This window comes from Pelobates fuscus, chromosome 9 (genome assembly GCF_036172605.1).
Source record: "Pelobates fuscus isolate aPelFus1 chromosome 9, aPelFus1.pri, whole genome shotgun sequence".
NCBI classification, from domain to species: domain Eukaryota; kingdom Metazoa; phylum Chordata; class Amphibia; order Anura; family Pelobatidae; genus Pelobates; species Pelobates fuscus.
This window is the reverse complement of record NC_086325.1, coordinates 133,137,179-133,145,363: the sequence shown is the minus strand read 5'-3', so window position 1 is coordinate 133,145,363 and position 8,185 is coordinate 133,137,179.

Here is an 8,185-nt window from a genome sequence, read left to right as displayed (position 1 = left end):
TTAGCCTCTATTGGAAAGCCGTAAGAGGCCAGCACTTCATTCAGGAAGCTCCAGCCCCCGCCGGAGCCCCTGAGATGCTCCAGTACCAGTGAGAGCTTACGCGTGTTATCTTGCCCCTGCCTGTCCCTAACAAATCCGATTTGATAATCGTTTATGAAGTACGGGAGGAGCAAATTGAGTCTGTTGGCTAAGGTCTTAGCGTAGATTTCGGCATCTGTGTTTAGGAGGTAGATGGGGTGAAAGTTTTTACAAATGGTAGGGGGTTTGTCTGGTTTAGGAATTGTAACTACAGTTGCTAACAACATCTCACGAGAGCCAGAGATTGAGGCTGAGTGGAACACAGACAATAGGTAAGGCACCAGAATTCCCCAAAATTGTTTGTAATTAGTGATGTCCCGAACGGTTCGCTGGCGAATAGTTCCTGGCGAACATCGCATGTTCGCGTTCGCCACGGATGGCGAACATATGCGATGTTCGGTCCGCCCCCTATTCGTCATCATTGAGTAAACTTTGACCCTGTACCTCACAGTCAGCAGACACATTCCAGCCAATCAGCAGCAGACCCTCCCTCCCAGACCCTCCCACCTCCTAGACAGCATACAATTTAGATTATTTCTGAATCTGCATTCTTTTTTTTTTTGTATTATTATTTTTTTTTGTGTGTTTATTATACATTATCCTCCATAGCCAGTAACCTGTGTTTATTATACATTACCCCCCCATAGCCAGTAACCTGTGTTTATTATACATTATCCTCACCTGGTTTTAGAAAACTTGTCATGTGGATGTCCTAACAAATAAATCTCCAGCACCCATTATGCAAAGACTGGCAAAGCACAATGGAATGTGCAGTTCCACAAGAATGGAGCCTGCCTTTTCACTACCCTGACCTACAATTCTGAAATATTGAGATGCAGCCAATGAACTTTTGTTTACAATATGTCAAAATATGTTCTGGACAGCATTTTGTAGGTTTGATGGTAAATAGAGATGTCCCGAACAGTTCGCCGGGAACTAATCGCCGTCGAACATAGCTTGTTCGCGGTCGCCACGGTGGGCGAACATATGCGATGTTCGGTCCGCCCCCTATTCGTCATCATTGAGTAAACTTTGACCCTGTACCTCACAGTCAGCAGACACATTCCAGCCAATCAGCAGCAGACCCTCCCTCCCAAACCCTCCCACCTCCTAGACAGCATACAATTTAGATTAATTCTGAAGCTGCATTCTTTTTTTTTTTTTTGTATTATTATTTTTTTTGTGTGTGTTTATTATACATTATCCTCCATAGCCAGTAACCTGTGTTTATTATACATTATCCCCCCATAGCCAGTAACCTGTGTTTATTATACATTATCCTCCCATAGCCAGTAACCTGTGTTTATTATACATTATCCCTCCCATAGCCAGTAACCTGTGTTTATTATACATTATCCCTCCCATAGCCAGTAACCTGTGTTTATTATATATTATCCCCCCATAGCCAGTAACCTGTGTTTATTATACATTATCCTCCCATAGCCAGTAACCTGTGCTTATTATACATTATCCTCCCATAGCCAGTAACCTGTGTTTATTATACATTATCCCTCCCATAGCCAGTAACCTGTGTTTATTCTACATTATCCCCCATAGTCATTTATCGTTGGACCTAGGCAGGGCCAGATTAAGAGCCCAGTGGGCCTGGTGCTGACAATTATGATGGGGCCTAATTAGAGAATCTTATCGACCTAAGAGTAGTGTGTTTTTTTTTTGGTTTTTTTAATGGGCCTATTCCATGGGCCTGGGCCTGGAGCCACAGCTCCATCAGCCCAGCCCCTATGTTAATCCGGCCCTGGACCTAGGCAGCATGATGTCTTAGGCCGGCCCAGAGAGTGAGTGAGTGAGTAAGTGAGTGAATAATATAATATATATGTTCAGAAACATATTAGTAATATATGTAAATCGGGTTCATGCAAAGAGGGTGAAAAGGTATTAAAGAAAAACACACTTATTGCATCAAATTTACAAAGCCAAACTTTTAAAAGCTTTCCTCATTTCTTTCTCAGGATGAGGAATATATCGGTTGTAGACTGAGGATTTCCATCTGCCCAATCTTTTAATAATATGCACTGGAGTGTCAGTGTTGAAGGAGACCGAAGCTGCCCCTATTTTAAATTAAAGACCCGAGACATGGATACAACCCAATCTTAGGAGTAGTGTTCTGATGTAGAAGATGAATTTAGCCGTAGTCAGAGGGATTCAGTGAGAGTAGTGGTGAAATGTGTGTGGCATGACTGAGTGTGGGTAAGTAAGAGTCAAGTATTTTAACTGGGCACTAGTTCTAGGTGGGATAAAGTGGTATAGCGGATGGATTGTTTGGTTTGGTTTGGTTCGTTTTAGAGGTTTGTAGAGAAAGTATATAGTGATCATGATTTTTAGCGATATCCAATATTTTGAAGGTGGTCTCAAACAAACATAAAATGCTATATAAAATTTGTGGGAATATCAAATAGTCGTGTACAGTAAATCAGAGAGGGCTCAGAATATCGAACCATCGATTGGTAACCTGGATGAAGTAGGGGGTCTATCTGTTTTATTAAATACGCGGTAATATGCTTTTAATGGGATAGGACATTAGGAAAGGTGTGTGATTGGGATAAGTGGTTATGGCTGTATTTACCTTATCCTGGGACCGACCTGGCTCCTAAGCTTGAGCCGTGCGTGACTGGATCACTCCTGCCTCCACACGAGCCGCATGCGGCTTGATCTCCTCTTCTGACTTAGCCGCGTGCACTGACCGCAGTGATCGGTCACGTGGCCCGCCTGGCACTAGGAGCACGGCTCGAGTCTTGAGCTCGCTCTTAAAGGGGCAGTGGGAGCCAAAAGTTGATTCAGGCTCCCATTGGTCCACGTCATTCCAGCACCCCCACACACAAACATTTTGGGGGCACAATAGCTTGCATTTAAAAAAAAAATTTTTTTTGACTGTAATATAATAGCAGTCAGTTTCCTTCACACGTGTGCGTTTCAGGGCCTGCCAGGGCACAGTGTCACACCAGTGCAACGCATATCTGGTGTAACAGTAGTGTACATTAAAAAAAAACCTAGAAATTTGACTGTGAAATAATAGCAGTCAGTTTCCTTCACACGTGTGCGTTTCAGGGCCTGCCAGGTCACCAGTGCAACTCATATCTGGTGTAACAGTAGTGTACATTTAAAAAAAAAATACAGGGGGCTTGTTGTCAACTTTCGGGGACCCTTGGTGTTGTACGTGGCTAGGTGGAGGAAGAGACCTTCAATGACATCAGTGAGGACAAGGAACGGGACATGGCTAGCTTGGTATCCAACCTTGTGCAAATGGGGAGTTTGCGGTTGTGCAAATGGACTGTTTGCAGTTGTTTGCGGTGCATTAAACGGGGAGTTTGGTCTGTCACTGTGAAGCGGGCGTAACCCTTACACTACCTGATCGATACAACATCATACCTGATGTTTTAAAGCACGTTATTCCAAACAATTTAGGAATGTTAGGTGATTTATGCCCTTTATGGATTAAAACCAGACTCTGCATCAACTATGTAATTTTCCATGGGAGTTTTGCCATGGATCCCCCTCCGGCATGCCACAGTCCAGGGGTTAATCCCCTTGAAACAACTTTTCCATCACTATTGTGGCCAGAAAGAGTCCCTGTGGGTTTAAAAATTCGCCTGCCTATTGAAGTCAATGGCGGTTCTCCCGGTTTGCCCGTTCGCGAACATTTGCGGAAGTTTGCGTTCGCTATTCGCAAACGGAAAATTTTATGTTCGCGACATCACTATTTGTAATACTCGTTGGAGAATCCATCCGCTCCCGGTGATTTACCTGATAGGAGTCCACGGATGGTGTCTAGGATTTCATTTAGCGATATTGGTTGGAATAGGGAACTGGTCTGCTCGGGAGTGAACAGTGGCAGGTGAACCTTCCCTAGGAGATCATCTATTTCCTGGGTAGTAGGTGTGTGGGTTTGGGGATCCAATCTCAGGTTGTAAAGCTTGGCATAGAAGTCAGCGAATTCCTCGTCGATCGTCGTTTATTTAAAGCGGGTAGTTTAGCTGCCAATTCTGGGGACAGGTTGGCTTTGTTTAGACTAGAAGTGTAGGCTAATTGTTTGTGACATTCTAGGAGGGAAGACTGGTGTGTTTTCTTAAGGTATGAGGAGCGTCTTAAAAAGAGGCCTCTGATCAGAGCTTTATGAGCCATCCATACTGTTGTCAGAGGTTCCCTGTCCTGAGTTAAGCTTAAAGTAATCTGTAAGCGCTGCGGTAATGTCTACAACAAAATCTTTGTCGTGAAGCAGAGACTCATTCAGTCGCCAGGACCCTTTGCCTCGGCATTGAAGTGAGTCACTTAGTTCCAAGTACCACTGGGCTATGGTCGGACCAGGAAATGTCGCCTATAGTACAAACGGACATTTTAACCAGGGCCCCACGATCTAGAAAGAAAGTTTCAATCCGTGTATATGTATTGTGTGCTCCTGAGTGAAATGTGTAATTGCGCTCTGTTGGATGGAGAAACCTCCAGGCATCGTATAGCCCATAATGTGACAGTAGTTTATTTCATTTTTTGCAGGTGGCTATCATGCTTTTCTACCTGGTTTTTGTCAGGGCAGCAGTTGTCCAGTTCCAATGATTGAATAAAATTGAAGTCCCCGCAGAGGATCAGACCTCCTTGGTGAAACTCCTCAATCCTAGCCAGTAGTGACTGCAAATATGCAGTGAAATCCGCATTCGGGAAATAGGCTGATACCATGGTGTATTGGACGTCATTAAATAGGCCCAGTATAATAATAAATCTGCCACTAGGGTCTATATATTGTCTCTGCAGTATAACGGCTACATCATATGTATGAAAATGGATACCCCTCTGGTTATCTTTTCTGATAATTCATGAAATTGAGTTGGAAACCATGTTTTTAAAGGGCAGGTGTAGTTTTATTGTGAAAGTGTGTTTCTTGGACGCATACCACATCCTCCCTTTGACCTCTTGGAAGAGTAGTCTTCTTTATTGTGGGGGATTCAACCCCTTATCGTTGTATGTTACTATTTTCGTAAAGTGATGGGTAATAGAAGTCACTGTACATAACCAACTTTACATGAACTTGTTTGGATCTATGTCTGAGAAGGGACCGGTAACTTGGGGAGGTTGACCGGGTGAAACTCAGCAAGGTGGGGAAGAAGGAGAGAAAGACAGAAACATTGAAGCGTGGTTGCTCACCCTATGTGAGCGGCCGATGCGGATCCACACCAATATGTAACCCCACGCCACTGACGATGTCGACATGCGTGTGACGTCACGTAAAGGACGCGCATGCACGTTCTGGGTCAAAGGCTGGGTACGGCCAATCGGATCTGAAGGAGGCTTATTTAAACTCCTTTTTTCCTTTTACTCATTTCCCTGTCGTGGTTGTCCGAGAGTGTTCCTGAGCGTTTATTTCTGGTTATTGACTTTGGCTTTGTTTTGACTTCCCTGTATTCTGGTATCCCTGACTTTTGGTTTTCTCTTATCGTTGTGTCCCATTTAGTGTCCCCGACCTCTGCAAGTATTCTGACTATTCTTTGGTACGTTAAGTCCGGCCATTCTAAGGCCCGGTAAGATGTTTCCTTCTAGTCCTAGCTGTGATACAGTTCTACGTGCGGGATCAATTAGTAACCCTGACAGGTAGTGCCTAAGTCGTTTCCCAAATTTGGGGAAACCTGCGCAACCAAGGGCACAGCTCTGAGCTCATGAATTGTATGAGAAGGAGATTGAGTTCCAGGGTGACCAGTACTTGTCAGATTCAGTGCAGTGCCCCAGAGTGTGCTATGCCAAAAAAAAAAAAAAAAACTTTTAACAAACTGTGAACTTATTAATAACCATTAGGGGTGTGTGCTAGTGATTAAGGATATGTTATCTATAGCAGGGCTTCCCAAACTTTTATCACCCGAGACCCACTTTTCAAAATGGTAACACCATGACAATCAGCTTTAGAGGCATGCAATTGGCACACCATAGCAATCCGCTTTAGATGTACACCATGGCAATTGCTTTTAGAGGCATAAATCTGGCACACCATGGCAAACAGCTTAAGAGGCATACAATTGGCACACTATAGCAATCCGCTTTAGAGGCATACAGTTGGCATACCATGGCAATCAGCTTTAGAGGCTTAAAATTGGCACACCATGGCAATCAGCTTTACAGGCATACAATTGGAACATTATGGCAGCTTTAAATGTATACAATTGGCACACCGTGGCAATCAGCTTTAGATGCATAAAATTGGTACATTATGGCAATCAGTTTTAGAGGCATACAGTTGGCATACCATGGCAATCAGCTTTAGAGGCTTACAATTGGCACTCCATGGCAATCAGCTTTACAGGCATACAATGGGAACATTATGGCAGCTTTAGATGCATGAAATTGGTACATTATGGCAATCAGTTTTAGATGTATAAACTTGGCACATCATGGCAACTTTAGGTGCATAAAATTGGCACACCAGTGCAATCAGTTTTAGAGGCTTACAATTGGCACACCGTGGCAACCAGGTTTAGAGGCATACAATTGGCACACCATGGCAATCAGTTTTAGAGGCTTACAATTGGCACACCATGGCATCCAGGTGTAGAGGCAGGGCCGCCATCAGGGCATGACAACCGCAATGGTTGTCATGGGCCCGGCGGTCCTGGGGGGCCCGGACTGCTCAGGTCGTCCGGGCCCCACATTCAGTGGGAACATACCGGGTCGCAGGGGGCCCTGCGACCCCGGTATGTTCCCACTGGGCCAGCCTCTTCTCCTGGGGGGCCCAGCAGCCGGTCACCTCAGGGCCCCCCAGAGGCTGGCCCTGCTGACACCCGGCGGGCGCGCGAGGGAGCACTCTCCTCTGAGTGCTTCCTCTTCAGCTCCCTCGCGCACCGTACTGATGCCGGAGCCGGAAGATGACGTCATCTTCCGGCTCCGGCATCAGTACGCGGCGCGCGAGGGAGCTGAAGAGGAAGCACTCAGAGGAGAGTGCTCCCTCGCGCGCCCGCCGGGTGTCAGGAAATTTGAGTGAGTGGGGGTGGGGTGGGGGGGAGAGGGAAGGGAGGAAATTTGAGGGATGGGGGGAGGGGGGAAATATGAATGAGTGGGGGGGAGAGGGAGGGAAGGGAGGAAATTTGAGGGAGTGGGGGTGGGGGGGATTTGAATGAGTGGGGGGGAGAGGGAAGGGAGGAAATTTGAGGGAGGGGGGAGGGAGGAAATATGAATGAGTGGGGGGGAGAGGGAGGGAAGGGAGGAAATTTGAGGGAGTGGGGGGGGAGAGGGAGGGAAGGGAGGAAATTTGAGGGAGTGGGGGTGGGGGGGGAATTTGAATGAGTGGGGGGGAGAGGAAAGGGAGGAAATTTGAGGGAGGGGAGAGGGAGGAAATATGAATGAGTGGGGGGGAGAGGGAGGGAAGGGAGGAAATTTGAGGGAGTGGGGGTGGGGGGGAATTTGAATGAGTGGTGGGGAGAGGGAGGGAAGGGAGGAAATTTGAGGGAGTGGGGGGGAGAGGAAGGGAGGAAATTTGATGGGGGGAGAGGAAGGAAATTTGAGGGAGGGGAGGGAGAGGTAGGAATTTGAGGGGGGAGAGGAAGGGAGGAAATTTGAGGGAGGGGGGAGAGGAAGGAAATTTGAGGGAGGGGGAGAGGAAGGAAATTTGAGGGAGGGGGAGAGGAAGGAAATTTGAGGGAGGGGGGAGAGGAAGGAAATTTGAGGGAGGGGGAGAGGAAGGAAATTTGAGGGAGGGGAGAGGAAGGAAATTTGAGGGAGGGTGAGAGGAAGGAAATTTGAGGGAGGGGGAGAGGAAGGAAATTTGAGGGGGGGAGGAAGGAAATTGGAGGGGGAGAGGAAGGAAATTGGAGGGGGGAGAGGAAGGAAATTGGAGGGGGGGAGAAGGCAGGAAACTGGAGGGGGAGAAGGCAGGAAATTGGAGGGGGGGAGAAGGCAGGAAATTGGAGGGGGGAGAAGGCAGGAAATTGGAGGGGGGGAGAAGGCAGGAAATTGGAGGGGGAGAAGGCAATGAGAGGGAGGGGGAGAAGAAGGAAATTGACGGGGGTAGGGGGAGAGATTGACATCCATCACACACACACACACAATGCACCCCTTGCACACAGCAACACACAATGCACCCCTTACAGACACACACACTGCATCCCATACATAC